The sequence below is a fragment of the Salmo salar genome, chromosome ssa14 (assembly GCF_905237065.1).
Source record: "Salmo salar chromosome ssa14, Ssal_v3.1, whole genome shotgun sequence".
Classification (NCBI taxonomy): Eukaryota; Metazoa; Chordata; class Actinopteri; order Salmoniformes; family Salmonidae; genus Salmo; species Salmo salar.
Window position 1 is genome coordinate 71623821 of NC_059455.1, and position 17063 is coordinate 71640883.

General features: G+C 49.5%; 1 protein-coding gene across 2 annotated transcripts in view; it reads right to left on the reverse strand.

Moving 5' to 3' along the window:
* Positions 1 to 17063, reverse strand: part of LOC106570238 (trafficking protein particle complex subunit 9) — a 361123-nt gene that overhangs the window by 119262 nt on the left and 224798 nt on the right. The gene's annotated exons all lie outside the window — the stretch shown is intronic.

Sequence of the window (17063 nt, forward strand, 5' to 3'; positions counted from 1 at the left end):
TCCATCCATCAATCAATCTTTAACCCCATCCAGAGTGATCATCTCTCAGCATGGAGCCTGTGACTTTCAGCTCTACCAACCCTGGCTGTCTCCACTGGGGCCTGATCTACACACCACATTCATGGTTCAATGGATGGTTACAGAACAGCCCAACCTACATGTTAAACCCCAGAGAGACTGTCTGTCATCCTTCCCCCTCCCCCCTCCTTCTCCTCTACCCCGCTACTCTCATCCTTCCCCCTCCCCCTCATCCACCCCCTCCCTCCTCCTCCTCCTCTACCCCGCTACTCTCATCCTTCCCCCTCCCCCACCCCTCCCCCTCCTTCTCCTCTACCCCGCTACTCTCATCCTTCCCCCTCCCCCTCATCCACCCCCTCCCTCCTCCTCCTCCTCTACCCCGCTACTCTCATCCTTCCCCCTCCCCCACCCCCTCCCTCCTCCTCCTCCTCTACCCCGCTACTCTCATCCTTCCCCCTCCCCTTCATCCACCCCCTCCCTCCTCCTCTACTCATCCTCCCTCCTCCTCCTCATCCACCCCCTCCTCATCCACCCCCTCCCTCCTTCTCCTCCTCTACCCCGCTACTCTCATCCTTCCCCCTCCCCCACCCCCTCCCCCTCCTTCTCCTCTACCCCGCTACTCTCATCCTTCCCCCTCCCCCTCATCCACCCCCTCCCTCCTCCTCCTCCTCTACCCCGCTACTCTCATCCTTCCCCCTCCCCCACCCCCCTCCCTCCTCCTCCTCCTCTACCCCGCTACTCTCATCCTTCCCCCTCCCCCACCCCCTCCCCCTCCTTCTCCTCTACCCCGCTACTCTCATCCTTCCCCCTCCCCCTCATCCACCCCCTCCCTCCTCCTCCTCCTCTACCCCGCTACTCTCATCCTTCCCCCTCCCCACCCCCTCCCCCTCCTTCTCCTCTACCCCGCTACTCTCATCCTTCCCCCTCCCCCTCATCCACCCCCTCCCTCCTCCTCCTCCTCTACCCCGCTACTCTCATCCTTCCCCCTCCCCCTCATCCACCCCCTCCCTCCTTCTCCTCCTCTACCCCGCTACTCTCATCCTTCCCCCCTCCCCTTCATCCACCCCCTCCCTCCTCCTCCTCCTCTACCCCGCTACTCTCATCCTTCCCCCTCCCCCTCATCCACCCCCTCCCTCCTCCTCCTCCCCTACCCCGCTACTCTCATCCTTCCCCCTCCCCCTCATCCACCCCCTCCCTCCTCCTCCTCCTCTACCCCGCTACTCTCATCCTTCCCCCCTCCCCCCCCTCCCTCCTCCTCCTCCTCTACCCCGCTACTCTCATCCTTCCCCCTCCCCTTCATCCACCCCCTCCCTCCTCCTCCTCCTCTACTCATCCTCCCTCCTCCTCCTCATCCACCCCCTCCTCATCCACCCCCTCCCTCCTCTTCCTCTACCCCGCTACTCATCCTCCCTCCTCCTCCTCATCCACCCCTCCCTCCTCCTCTACCCCGCTACTCATCCTCCCTCCTCCTCATCCACACCCTCCCTCCTCCTCCTCCTCTACCCCGCTACTCATCCTCCCTCCCCCTCCTCATCCACCCCTCCCTCCTCCTCTACCCCACTACTCATCTTCCCTCCTCCTCATCCACACCCTCCTCCTCCTCTACCCCACTACTCATCCTCCCTCCTCCTCCTCCTCTACCCCGCTACTCATCCTTCCCCCTCCTCCTCATCCACCCCTCCCTCCTCCTCCTCCTCTACCCCACTACTCATCCTCCCTCATCCTCCTCATCCACCCCCTCCATCCTCCTCCTCCTCTACCCCACTACTCATCCTCCTCATCCACCCCCTCCCTCCTCCTCTGCCTCTACCCCGCTACACATCCTTCCCCCTCCTCCTCATCCACCCCTCCCTCCTCCTCCTCCTCTACCCGCTACTCATCCTCCCTCATCCTCCTCATCCACCCCCTCCCTCCTCCACTGTGTGTTTGTGTGTGTACTGTATGTCCTTCAGCCAGAGGGACAGATGCCACTCTCTTGCTTGACAAGATCTCTCCTCTCCCCGGCTGCATATAACCAGATTTCTCCTTAACTATGTGAATTAGTCAACATTCACAAAATGCATTTCATCACTTTTGATGAACAGGTTCTTTCATTAAGACGCAGATGTACAGTGGGGGAAAAAAGTATTTGATCCCCTGCTGATTTTGTACGTTTGTACTTACAAAGAAATGATCAGTCTATAATTTTAATAGTAGGTTTATTTGAACAGTGAGAGACAGAATAACAACAAAAAAATCCAGAAAAACGCATGTCAAAAATGTTATAAAATGATTTGCATTTTAATGGGGGAAATAAGTATTTGACCCCTCTGCAAAACATGACTTAGTACTTGGTGGCAAAACCCTTGTTGGCAATCACATAGGTCAGACGTTTCTTGTAATTGGCCACCAGGACTGCACACATATCAGGAGGGATTTTGTTCCACTCCTCTTTGCAGATCTTCTCCAAGTCACTAAGGGTTCGAGGCTGACGTTTGGAAACTCAAACCTTCAGCTCCGTCCACAGATTTTCTACGGGATTAAGGTCTGGAGACTGGCTAGGCCACTCCAGGACCTTAATGTGCTTCTTCTTGAGCCAGTCCTTTGTTGCCTTGGCCGTGTGTTTTGGGTCATTGTCATGCTGGAATACCCATCAACGACCCATTCTAAATGCCCTGGCTGAGGGAAGGAGGTTCTCACCCAAGATGTGACGGTACATGGCCCCGTCCATCGTCCCTTTGATGCGGTGAAGTTGTCCTATCCCCTTAGCAGAAAAACACCCCCAAAGCATAATGTTTCCACCTCCATGTTTGACGGTGGGGATGGTGTTCTTGGGGTCATAGGCAGCATTCCTCCTCCTCCAAACACGGCGAGTTGAGTTGATGTCAAAGAGCTCCATTTTGGTCTCATCTGACCACAACACTTTCACCAGTTGTCCTCTGAGTCATTGAGATGTTCATTGGCAAACTTCAGACGGGCATGTATATGTATTCTTGAGCAGGGGGACCTTGCGGGCGCTGCAGGATTTCAGTCCTTCACGGCATAGTGTGTTACCAATTGTTTTCTTGGTGACTATGGTCCCAGCTGCCTTGAGATCATTGACAAGATCCTCCCGTGTAGTTCTGGGCTGATTCCTCACCGTTCTCATGATCATTGCAACTCCACGAGGTGAGATCTTGCAAGGAGCCCAAGGCCGAGGGATATTGACAGTTCTTTAATGTTTATTCCAAATGTTGTCACCTTCTCACCAAGCTGCTTGGCGATGGTCTTGTAGCCCATTACAGCCTTGTGTAGGTTTACAATCTTGTCCCTGACATCCTTGGAGCGCTCTTTGGTCTTGGCCATGGTGGAGAGTTTGGAATCTGATTGATTGATTGCTTCTATGGACAGGTGTCTTTTTTATAGGTAACAAGCTGCGGTTAGGAGCACTCCCTTTAAGAGTGTGGTCCTAATCTCAGCTCGTTACCTGTATAAAAGACACCTGGGAGCCAGAAATCTTTCTGATTGAAAGGGGGTCAAATACTTATTTCCCTCATTAAAATGCAAATCAATTTATAACATTTTTGACATGCGTTGTTCAGGATATTTTTGTTGTCATTCTGTCTCTCACTGTTCAAATAAACCTACCATTAAAATAATAGACTGACCCTTTCTTTGTCAGTGGGCAAACGTACAAAATCAGCAAGGGATCAAATACTTTTTTCCCTCACTGTATACTATGCAAAAGTCTGGCGAATGCAAATATACAGCCGATGCAAAACAGACACTGTCGCTGAGACGCACCTTCGTTCCTTGTGCTGTCTAACATGAGGGGCTCACTGTGGAGAGGTCTGGTGTGAGTGTCTGGGATACACAGAGGTTGTCATATCACGATGTAAATGAGGTTGTATTACAAGAGGGAAGTTGCGGGGTGGAGATTAAACTAAGTACAGTCCTGGTCAGAGCCCTGGTAGAGACAGACACATACCTAGTCATGGTAGAGACAGACACATACCTAGTCATGGTAGAGACAGACACAGACCTAGTCATGGTAGAGACAGACACAGACCTAGTCATGGTAGAGACAGACACAGACCTAGTCATGGTAGAGACAGATACAGACCTAGTCATGGTAGAGACAGACACACAGACCTAGTCATGGTAGAGACAGAGACCTAGTCATGGTAGAGACACAGACCTAGTCATGGTAGAGACAGACACAGACCTAGTCATGGTAGAGACAGAGACATACCTAGTCATGGTAGAGACAGACAACACAGACCTAGTCATGGTAGAGACAGAACAGACCTAGTCATGGTAGAGACAGAGACACAGACCTAGTCATGGTAGAGACGCAGACACAGACCTAGTCATGGTAGAGACAGACAGACACAGACCTAGTCATGGTAGAGACAGCAGACACAGACCTAGTCATGGTAGAGCAGACAGACACAGACCTAGTCATGGCAGAGACAGAAGACACAGACCTAGTCATGGTAGAGACAGCAGACACAGACCTAGTCATGGTAGAGACAGCAGACACAGACCTAGTCATGGTAGAGACAGACACAGACCTAGTCATGGTAGAGACAGAGACACAGACCTAGTCATGGTAGAGACAGAGACACAGACCTAGTCATGGTAGAGACAGAGACACAGACCTAGTCATGGTAGAGACAGACAGACACAGACCTAGTCATGGTAGAGACAGCAGACACAGACCTAGTCATGGTAGAGACAGAGACACAGACCTAGTCATGGTAGAGACAGAGACACAGACCTAGTCATGGTAGAGACAGACAGACACAGACCTAGTCATGGCAGAGACACAGACCTAGTCATGGTAGAGACAGACAGACACAGACCTAGTCATGGTAGAGACACAGACCTAGTCATGGTAGAGACAGACACAGACCTAGTCATGGTAGAGACAAGACACAGACCTAGTCATGGTAGAGACAGAGACACAGACCTAGTCATGGTAGAGACAGAGACACAGACCTAGTCATGGTAGAGACAGACAGACACAGACCTAGTCATGGTAGAGACAGAGACACAGACCTAGTCATGGTAGAGACAGAGACACAGACCTAGTCATGGTAGAGACAGACAGACACAGACCTAGTCATGGTAGAGACAGAGACACAGACCTAGTCATGGTAGAGACAGACAGACACAGACCTAGTCATGGTAGAGACAGACAGCAGACCTAGTCATGGTAGAGACAGACACAGACCTAGTCATGGTAGACAGACAGACACAGACCTAGTCATGGTAGAGACAGCAGACACAGACCTAGTCATGGTAGAGACAGACAGACACAGACCTAGTCATGGTAGAGACAGCAGACACAGACCTAGTCATGGTAGAGACAGAGACACAGACCTAGTCATGGTAGAGACAGAGACACAGACCTAGTCATGGTAGAGACAGCAGACACAGACCTAGTCATGGTAGAGACAGAGACACAGACCTAGTCATGGTAGAGACAGAAGACACAGACCTAGTCATGGTAGAGACAGACACACAGACCTAGTCATGGTAGAGACAGAGACACAGACCTAGTCATGGTAGAGACAGACAGACACAGACCTAGTCATGGCAGAGACAGAGACCTAGTCATGGTAGAGACAGACAGACACAGACCTAGTCATGGTAGAGACACAGACCTAGTCATGGTAGAGACAGACACAGACCTAGTCATGGTAGAGACAGACAGACACAGACCTAGTCATGGTAGAGACAGAGACACAGACCTAGTCATGGTAGAGACAGAGACACAGACCTAGTCATGGTAGAGCAGACACAGACCTAGTCATGGTAGAGACAAGACACAGACCTAGTCATGGTAGAGACAGAGACACAGACCTTGTCATGGTAGAGACAGACAGACACAGACCTAGTCATAGTAGAGACAGAGACACAGACCTAGTCATGGTAGAGACAGAGACACAGACCTAGTCATGGTAGAGACAGACAGACAGACCTAGTCATGGTAGAGACAGAGACAGACCTAGTCATGGTAGAGACAGACACACAGACCTAGTCATGGTAGAGACAGACACACAGACCTAGTCATGGTAGAGACAGAGACACAGACCTAGTCATGGTAGAGACAGACAGACACAGACCTAGTCATGGTAGAGACAGACAGACACAGACCTAGTCATGGTAGAGACAGAGACACAGACCTAGTCATGGTAGAGACAGAGACACAGACCTAGTCATGGTAGAGACAGAGACACAGACCTAGTCATGGTAGAGACAGAGACACAGACCTAGTCATGGTAGAGACAGACAGACACAGACCTAGTCATGGTAGAGACAGACAGACACAGACCTAGTCATGGTAGAGACAGAGACACAGACCTAGTCATGGTAGAGACAGACACAGACCTAGTCATGGTAGAGACAGACACAGACCTAGTCATGGTAGAGACAGAGACACAGACCTAGTCATGGTAGAGACAGACAGACACAGACCTAGTCATGGTAGAGACAGAGACACAGACCTAGTCATGGTAGAGACAGAGACACAGACCTAGTCATGGTAGAGACAGACACAGACCTAGTCATGGTAGAGACACAGACCTAGTCATGGTAGAGACAGAGACACAGACCTAGTCATGGTAGAGACAGAGACACAGACCTAGTCATGGTAGAGACAGACAGACACAGACCTAGTCATGGTAGAGACAGAGACACAGACCTAGTCATGGTAGAGACAGACAGACACAGACCTAGTCATGGTAGAGACAGAGACACAGACCTAGTCATGGTAGAGACAGAGACACAGACCTAGTCATGGTAGAGACAGAGACACAGACCTAGTCATGGTAGAGACAGAAGACACAGACCTAGTCATGGTAGAGACAGACAGACACAGACCTAGTCATGGTAGAGACAGAGACACAGACCTAGTCATGGTAGAGAGACACAGACCTAGTCATGGTAGAGACAGACACAGACCTAGTCATGGTAGAGACAGAAGACACAGACCTAGTCATGGTAGAGACAGAGACACAGACCTAGTCATGGTAGAGACAGACAGACACAGACCTAGTCATGGTAGAGACAGAGACACAGACCTAGTCATGGTAGAGACAGAGACACAGACCTAGTCATGGTAGAGACAGACAGACACAGACCTAGTCATGGTAGAGACAGAGACACAGACCTAGTCATGGTAGAGACAGAGACACAGACCTAGTCATGGTAGAGACAGAGACACAGACCTAGTCATGGTAGAGACAGAGACACAGACCTAGTCATGGTAGAGACAGAGACACAGACCTAGTCATGGTAGAGACAGAGACACAGACCTAGTCATGGTAGAGACACAGACCTAGTCATGGTAGAGACAGAGACACAGACCTAGTCATGGTAGAGACAGAGACACAGACCTAGTCATGGTAGAGACAGACAGACACAGACCTAGTCATGGTAGAGACAGAGACACAGACCTAGTCATGGTAGAGAGACACAGACCTAGTCTCATTAGAGACAGAGACACAGACCTAGTCATGGTAGAGACAGACAGACACAGACCTAGTCATGGTAGAGACAGAGACACAGACCTAGTCATGGTAGAGACAGAGACACAGACCTAGTCATGGTAGAGACAGAGACACAGACCTAGTCATGGTAGAGACAGCAGACACAGACCTAGTCATGGTAGAGACAGAGACACAGACCTAGTCATGGTAGAGACAGAGACACAGACCTAGTCATGGTAGAGACAGAGACACAGACCTAGTCATGGTAGAGACAGAGACACAGACCTAGTCATGGTAGAGACAGAGACACAGACCTAGTCATGGTAGAGACAGAGACACAGACCTAGTCATGGTAGAGACAGAGACACAGACCTAGTCATGGTAGAGACAGAGACACAGACCTAGTCATGGTAGAGACAGACACAGACCTAGTCATGGTAGAGACAGAGACACAGACCTAGTCATGGTAGAGACAGACGACACAGACCTAGTCATGGTAGAGACAGAAGACACAGACCTAGTCATGGTAGAGACAGAGACACAGACCTAGTCATGGTAGAGACAGAGACACAGACCTAGTCATGGTAGAGACAGACACAGACCTAGTCATGGTAGAGACAGACAGACACAGACCTAGTCATGGTAGAGACAGAGACACAGACCTAGTCATGGTAGAGACAGAGACACAGACCTAGTCATGGTAGAGACAGAGACACAGACCTAGTCATGGTAGAGACAGAGACACAGACCTAGTCATGGTAGAGACAGACACAGACCTAGTCATGGTAGAGACAGAGACACAGACCTAGTCATGGTAGAGACAGAGACACAGACCTAGTCATGGTAGAGACAGACACAGACCTAGTCATGGTAGAGACAGAGACACAGACCTAGTCATGGTAGAGACAGAGACACAGACCTAGTCATGGTAGAGACAGACAGACACAGACCTAGTCATGGTAGAGACAGAGACACAGACCTAGTCATGGTAGAGACAGAGACACAGACCTAGTCATGGTAGAGACAGACACAGACCTAGTCATGGTAGAGACAGAGACACAGACCTAGTCATGGTAGAGACAGAGACACAGACCTAGTCATGGTAGAGACAGAGACACAGACCTAGTCATGGTAGAGACAGAGACACAGACCTAGTCATGGTAGAGACAGAGACACAGACCTAGTCATGGTAGAGACAGACAGACACAGACCTAGTCATGGTAGAGACAGAGACACAGACCTAGTCATGGTAGAGACAGAGACACAGACCTAGTCATGGTAGAGACAGAGACACAGACCTAGTCATGGTAGAGACAGACACACAGACCTAGTCATGGTAGAGACAGAGACACAGACCTAGTCATGGTAGAGACAGACACACAGACCTAGTCATGGTAGAGACAGACAGACCTAGTCATGGTAGAGACACAGACCTAGTCATGGTAGAGACAGACAGACACAGACCTAGTCATGGTAGAGACAGACACAGACCTAGTCATGGTAGAGACAGAGACACAGACCTAGTCATGGTAGAGACAGAGACACAGACCTAGTCATGGTAGAGACAGAGACACAGACCTAGTCATGGTAGAGACAGAGACACAGACCTAGTCATGGTAGAGACAGAGACACAGACCTAGTCATGGTAGAGACAGAGACACAGACCTAGTCATGGTAGAGACAGAGACACAGACCTAGTCATGGTAGAGACAAGACACAGACCTAGTCATGGTAGAGACAGAGACACAGACCTAGTCATGGTAGAGACAGAGACACAGACCTAGTCATGGTAGAGACAGAGACACAGACCTAGTCATGGTAGAGACAGACACAGACCTAGTCATGGTAGAGACAGCAGACACAGACCTAGTCATGGTAGAGACAGACACACAGACCTAGTCATGGTAGAGACAGAGACACAGATCTAGTCATGGTAGAGAAGACACAGACCTAGTCATGGTAGAGACAGACAGACACAGACCTAGTCATGGTAGAGACAGACACACAGACCTAGTCATGGTAGAGACAGAGACACAGACCTAGTCATGGTAGGAGACACAGACCTAGTCATGGTAGAGACAGAGACACAGACCTAGTCATGGTAGAGACGAGACACAGACCTAGTCATGGTAGAGACAGACAGACACAGACCTAGTCATGGTAGAGACAGACAGACACAGACCTAGTCATGGTAGAGACAGAGACACAGACCTAGTCATGGTAGAGACAAGACACAGACCTAGTCATGGTAGAGACAGAGACACAGACCTAGTCATGGTAGAGACAGAGACACAGACCTAGTCATGGTAGAGACAGAGACACAGACCTAGTCATGGTAGAGACAGCAGACACAGACCTAGTCATGGTAGAGACAGAGACACAGACCTAGTCATGGTAGAGACAGAGACACAGACCTAGTCATGGTAGAGACAGAGACACAGACCTAGTCATGGTAGAGACAGAGACACAGACCTAGTCATGGTAGAGACAGAGACACAGACCTAGTCATGGTAGAGACAGACAGACACAGACCTAGTCATGGTAGAGACAGAGACACAGACCTAGTCATGGTAGAGACAGACACAGACCTAGTCATGGTAGAGACAGACAGACACAGACCTAGTCATGGTAGAGACAGAGACACAGACCTAGTCATGGTAGAGACAGAGACACAGACCTAGTCATGGTAGAGACAGAGACACAGACCTAGTCATGGTAGAGACAGAGACACAGACCTAGTCATGGTAGAGACAGAGACACAGACCTAGTCATGGTAGAGACAGACGACACAGACCTAGTCATGGTAGAGACAGAGACACAGACCTAGTCATGGTAGAGACAGACACAGACCTAGTCATGGTAGAGACAGAGACACAGACCTAGTCATGGTAGAGACAGAGACACAGACCTAGTCATGGCAGAGACACAGACCTAGTCATGGTAGAGACAGAGACACAGACCTAGTCATGGTAGAGACAGAGACACAGACCTAGTCATGGTAGAGACAGACACACAGACCAAGTCATGGTAGAGACAGAGACACAGACCTAGTCATGGTGGAGAGACACAGACATAGTCATGGTAGAGACAGACAGACACAGACCTAGTCATGGTAGAGACAGACACACAGACCTAGTCATGGTAGAGACAGAGACACAGACCTAGTCATGGTAGAGACACAGACCTAGTCATGGTAGAGACAGAACACAGACCTAGTCATGGTAGAGACAGACACAGACCTAGTCATGGCAGAGACAGACAGACACAGACCCTAGTCATGGTAGAGACAGACAGACACAGACCTAGTCATGGTAGAGACAGAGACACAGACCTAGTCATGGTAGAGACAGACACACAGACCTAGTCATGGTAGAGACAGAGACACAGACCTAGTCATGGTAGAGACAGACACAGACCTAGTCATGGTAGAGACAGACACAGACCTAGTCATGGTAGAGACAGAGACACAGACCTAGTCATGGTAGAGCAGAGACACAGACCTAGTCATGGTAGAGACAGAGACACAGACCTAGTCATGGTAGAGACAGGTACAGACCTAGTCATGGTAGAGACAGAGACAGAGACCTAGTCATGGTAGAGACAGAGACACAGACCTAGTCATGGTAGAGACAGACAGACACAGACCTAGTCATGGTAGAGACAGAGACACAGACCTAGTCATGGTAGAGACAGACACAGACCTAGTCATGGTAGAGACAGACAGACACAGACCTACTCATGGTAGAGACAGAGACACAGACCTAGTCATGGTAGAGACAGAGACACAGACCTAGTCATGGTAGAGACAGAGACAGACCTAGTCATGGTAGAGACAGAGACACAGACCTAGTCATGGTAGAGACAGAGACACAGACCTAGTCATGGTAGAGACAGACACACAGACCTAGTCATGGTAGAGACAGAGACACAGACCTAGTCATGGTAGAGACAGACACAGACCTAGTCATGGTAGAGACAGAGACACAGACCTAGTCATGGTAGAGACAGAGACACAGACCTAGTCATGAGCAGAGACACAGACCTAGTCATGGTAGAGAGAGAGACACAGACCTAGTCATGGTAGAGACAGAGACACAGACCTAGTCATGGTAGAGACAGACACACAGACCAAGTCATGGTAGAGACAGAGACACAGATCTAGTCATGGTAGAGACACAGACATAGTCATGGTAGAGACAGACAGACACAGACCTAGTCATGGTAGAGACAGAGACACAGACCTAGTCATGGTAGAGACAGAGACACAGACCTAGTCATGGTAGAGACACACAGACCTAGTCATGGTAGAGACAGACACACAGACCTAGTCATGGTAGAGACAGACACAGACCTAGTCATGGCAGAGACAGACAGACACAGACCTAGTCATGGCAGAGACAGACAGACACAGACCTAGTCATGGTAGAGACAGAGACACAGACCTAGTCATGGTAGAGACAGACACACAGACCTAGTCATGGTAGAGACAGAGACACAGACCTAGTCATGGTAGAGACAGACACAGACCTAGTCATGGTAGAGACAGACACAGACCTAGTCATGGTAGAGACAGAGACACAGACCTAGTCATGGTAGAGACAGACACAGACCTAGTCATGGTAGAGACAGAGACACAGACCTAGTCATGGTAGAGACAGACACAGACCTAGTCATGGTAGAGACAGAGACACAGACCTAGTCATGGTAGAGACAGAGACACAGACCTAGTCATGGTAGAGACAGACAGACACAGACCTAGTCATGGTAGAGACAGAGACACAGACCTAGTCATGGTAGAGACAGAGACACAGACCTTGTCATGGTAGAGACAGACAGACACAGACCTAGTCATGGTAGAGACAGAGACACAGACCTAGTCATGGTAGAGACAGAGACACAGACCTAGTCATGGTAGAGACAGACAGACAGACCTAGTCATGGTAGAGACAGAGACAGACCTAGTCATGGTAGAGACAGACACACAGACCTAGTCATGGTAGAGACAGAGACAGACCTAGTCATGGTAGAGACAGAGACACAGACCTAGTCATGGTAGAGACAGACAGACACAGACCTAGTCATGGTAGAGACAGAGACACAGACCTAGTCATGGTAGAGACAAGACACAAGACTTAGTCATGGTAGAGACAGAGACACACCTAGTCATGGTAGAGACGAAGACAGACCTAGTCATGGTAGAGACAGAGACACAGACCTAGTCATGGTAGAGACAGACAGACACAGACCTAGTCATGGTAGAGACAGAGACACAGACCTAGTCATGGTAGAGACAGAGACACAGACCTAGTCATGGTAGAGACAGACAGACACAGACCTAGTCATGGTAGAGACAGACACAGACCTAGTCATGGTAGAGACAGAGACACAGACCTAGTCATGGTAGAGAGAGACAGACACAGACCTAGTCATGGTAGAGACAGACAGACACAGACCTAGTCATGGTAGAGACAGAGACACAGACCTAGACATGGTAGAGACAGACAGACACAGACCTAGTCATGGTAGAGACAGACAGACACAGACCTAGTCATGGTAGAGACAGACACAGACCTAGTCATGGTAGAGACAGAGACACAGACCTAGTCATGGTAGAGACAGACAGACACAGACCTAGTCATGGTAGAGACAGAGACACAGACCTAGTCATGGTAGAGACAGACACAGACCTAGTCATGGTAGAGACAGACACAGACCTAGTCATGGTAGAGACAGAGACACAGACCTAGTCATGGTAGAGACAGACAGACACAGACCTAGTCATGGTAGAGACAGACAGACACAGACTTGGTCATGGCAGAGACAGACAGACACAGACCTAGTCATGGCAGAGACAGACAGACACAGACATAGTCATGGTAGAGACAGACAGACACAGACCTAGTCATGGCAGAGACAGACAGACACATACCTAGTCATGGTAGAGACAGACACAGACCTAATCATGGTAGAGACAGAGACACAGACCTAGTCATGGTAGAGACAGACAGACACAGACCTAGTCATGGTAGAGACAGAGACACAGACCTAGTCATGGTAGAGACAGAGACACAGACCTAGTCATGGTAGAGAAACAGACACAGACCTAGTCATGGTAGAGACAGACAGACACAGACCTAGTCATGGTAGAGACAGACACAGACCTAGTCATGGTAGAGACAGAGACACAGACCTAGTCATGGTAGAGACAGACAGACACAGACCTAGTCATGGTAGAGACAGCAGACACAGACCTAGTCATGGTAGAGACAAGACACAGACCTAGTCATGGTAGAGACAGAGACACAGACCTAGTCATGGTAGAGACAGAGACACAGACCTAGTCATGGTAGAGACAGACAGACACAGACCTAGTCATGGTAGAGACAGACAGACACAGACCTAGTCATGGTAGAGACAGACAGACAAGACCTAGTCATGGTAGAGACAGACAGACACAGACCTAGTCATGGTAGAGACAGACAGACACAGACCTAGTCATGGTAGAGACAGACACAGACCTAGTCATGGTAGAGACAGAGACACAGACCTAGTCATGGTAGAGACAGAGACACAGACCTAGTCATGGTAGAGACAGACAGACACAGACCTAGTCATGGTAGAGACAGAGACACAGACCTAGTCATGGTAGAGACAGACAGACACAGACCTAGTCATGGTAGAGACAGAGACACAGACCTAGTCATGGTAGAGACAGAGACACAGACCTAGTCATGGTAGAGACAGAGACACAGACCTAGTCATGGTAGAGACAGCACACAGACCTAGTCATGGTAGAGGCAGACAGACACAGACCTAGTCATGGTAGAGACAGAGACACAGACCTAGTCATGGTAGAGACAGAGACACAGACCTAGTCATGGTAGAGACAGACAGACACAGACCTAGTCATGGTAGAGACAGACACAGACCTAGTCATGGTAGAGACAGAGACACAGACCTAGTCATGGTCAGAGACAGACAGACACAGACCTAGTCATGGTAGAGACAGAGACACAGACCTAGTCATGGTAGAGACACAGACCTAGTCATGGTAGAGACAGACAGACACAGACCTAGTCATGGTAGAGACAGAGACACAGACCTAGTCATGGTAGAGACAGACACAGACCTAGTCATGGTAGAGACAGACACAGACCTAGTCATGGTAGAGACAGAGACACAGACCTAGTCATGGTAGAGACAGACAGACACAGACCTAGTCATGGTAGAGACACAGACCTAGTCATGGTAGAGACAGAGACACAGACCTAGTCATGGTAGAGACAGACAGACACAGACCTAGTCATGGTAGAGACAGAGACACAGACCTAGTCATGGTAGAGACAGAGACACAGACCTAGTCATGGTAGAGACAGAGACACAGACCTAGTCATGGTAGAGACAGAGACACAGACCTAGTCATGGTAGAGACAGACAGACACAGACCTAGTCATGGTAGAGACAGAGACACAGACCTAGTCATGGTAGAGACAGAGACACAGACCTAGTCATGGTAGAGACAGAGACACAGACCTAGTCATGGTAGAGACAGACACAGACCTAGTCATGGTAGAGACAGAGACACAGACCAAGTCATGGTAGAGACAGAGACACAGACCTAGTCATGGTAGAGACAGACAGCACAGACCTAGTCATGGTAGAGACAGACACAGACCTAGTCATGGTAGAGACAGAGACACAGACCTAGTCATGGTAGAGACAGAGACACAGACCTAGTCATGGTAGAGACAGAGAGACAGACCTAGTCATGGTAGAGACAGACACAGACCTAGTCATGGTAGAGACAGAGACACAGACCTAGTCATGGTAGAGACAGACACAGACCTAGTCATGGTAGAGACAGAGACAGACCTAGTCATGGTAGAGACAGACACAGACCTAGTCATGGTAGAGACAGAGACACAGACCTAGTCATGGTAGAGACAGACAGACCTAGTCATGGTAGAGACAGAGAACAGACCTAGTCATGGTAGAGACAGACACAGACCTAGTCATGGTAGAGACAGACACAGACCTAGTCATGGTAGAGACAGAGACACAGACCTAGTCATGGTAGAGACAGACACAGACCTAGTCATGGTAGAGACAGACACACAGACCTAGTCATGGTAGAGACAGAGACACAGACCTAGTCATGGTAGAGACAGAGACACAGACCTAGTCATGGTAGAAACAGACACACAGACCAAGTCATGGTAGAGACAGAGACACAGACCTAGTCATGGTAGAGACACAGACCTAGTCATGGTAGAGACAGAGACCTAGTCATGGTAGAGACAGAGACACAGACCTAGACATGGCAGAGACAGACAGACAAAGACCTATTCATGGTAGAGACAGAGACAGACCTAGTCATGGTAGAGACAGAGACAGACCTAGTCATGGAGGAGACAGAGACACAGACCTACTCATGGTAGAGACAGAGACACAGACCTAGTCATGGTAGAGAAAGAGACAGACACACAGACCTAGTCATGGTAGAGAAAGAGACAGACACAGACCTAGTCATGGTAGAGACAGACACACAGACCTAGTCATGGTAGAGACAGAGACACAGACCTAGTCATGGTAGAGACAGAGACACAGACCTAGTCATGGTAGAGAAAGAGACAGAGACCTAGTCATGGTAGAGACACAGACCTAGTCATGGAAGAGACAGAGACAGACCTAGTCATGGTAGAGACAGACACAGACCAAGTCATGGAAGAGACAGAGACACAGACCTAGTCATGGTAGAGACAGAGACACAGACCTAGTCATGGTAGAGACAGAGACAGACCTAGTCATGGTAGAGACAGAGACACAGACCTAGTCATGGTAGAGACAGAGACACAGACCTAGTCATGGTAGAGACAGACACACAGACCTAGTCATGGTAGAGACAGAGACACAGACCTAGTCATGGTAGAGACAGACACAGACCTAGTCATGGTAGAGACAGAGACACAGACCTAGTCATGGTAGAGACAGAGACACAGACCTAGTCATGGCAGAGACACAGACCTAGTCATGATAGAGAGAGACACAGACCTAGTCATGGTAGAGACAGAGACACAGACCTAGTCATGGTAGAGACAGACACACAGACCAAGTCATGGTAGAGACAGAGACACAGATCTAGTCATGGTAGAGACACAGACATAGTCATGGTAGAGACAGACAGACACAGACCTAGTCATGGTAGAGACAGACACACAGACCTAGTCATGGTAGAGACAGAGACACAGACCTAGTCATGGTAGAGACACAGACCTAGTCATGGTAGAGACAGACACACAGACCTAGTCATGGTAGAGACAGACACAGACCTAGTCATGGCAGAGACAGACAGACACAGACCCTAGTCATGGCAGAGACAGACAGACACAGACCTAGTCATGGTAGAGACAGAGACACAGACCTAGTCATGGTAGAGACAGACACACAGACCTAGTCATGGTAGAGACAGAGACACAGACCTAGTCATGGTAGAGACAGACACAGACCTAGTCATGGTAGAGACAGACACAGACCTAGTCATGGTAGAGACAGAGACACAGACCTAGTCATGGTAGAGACACAGACCTAGTC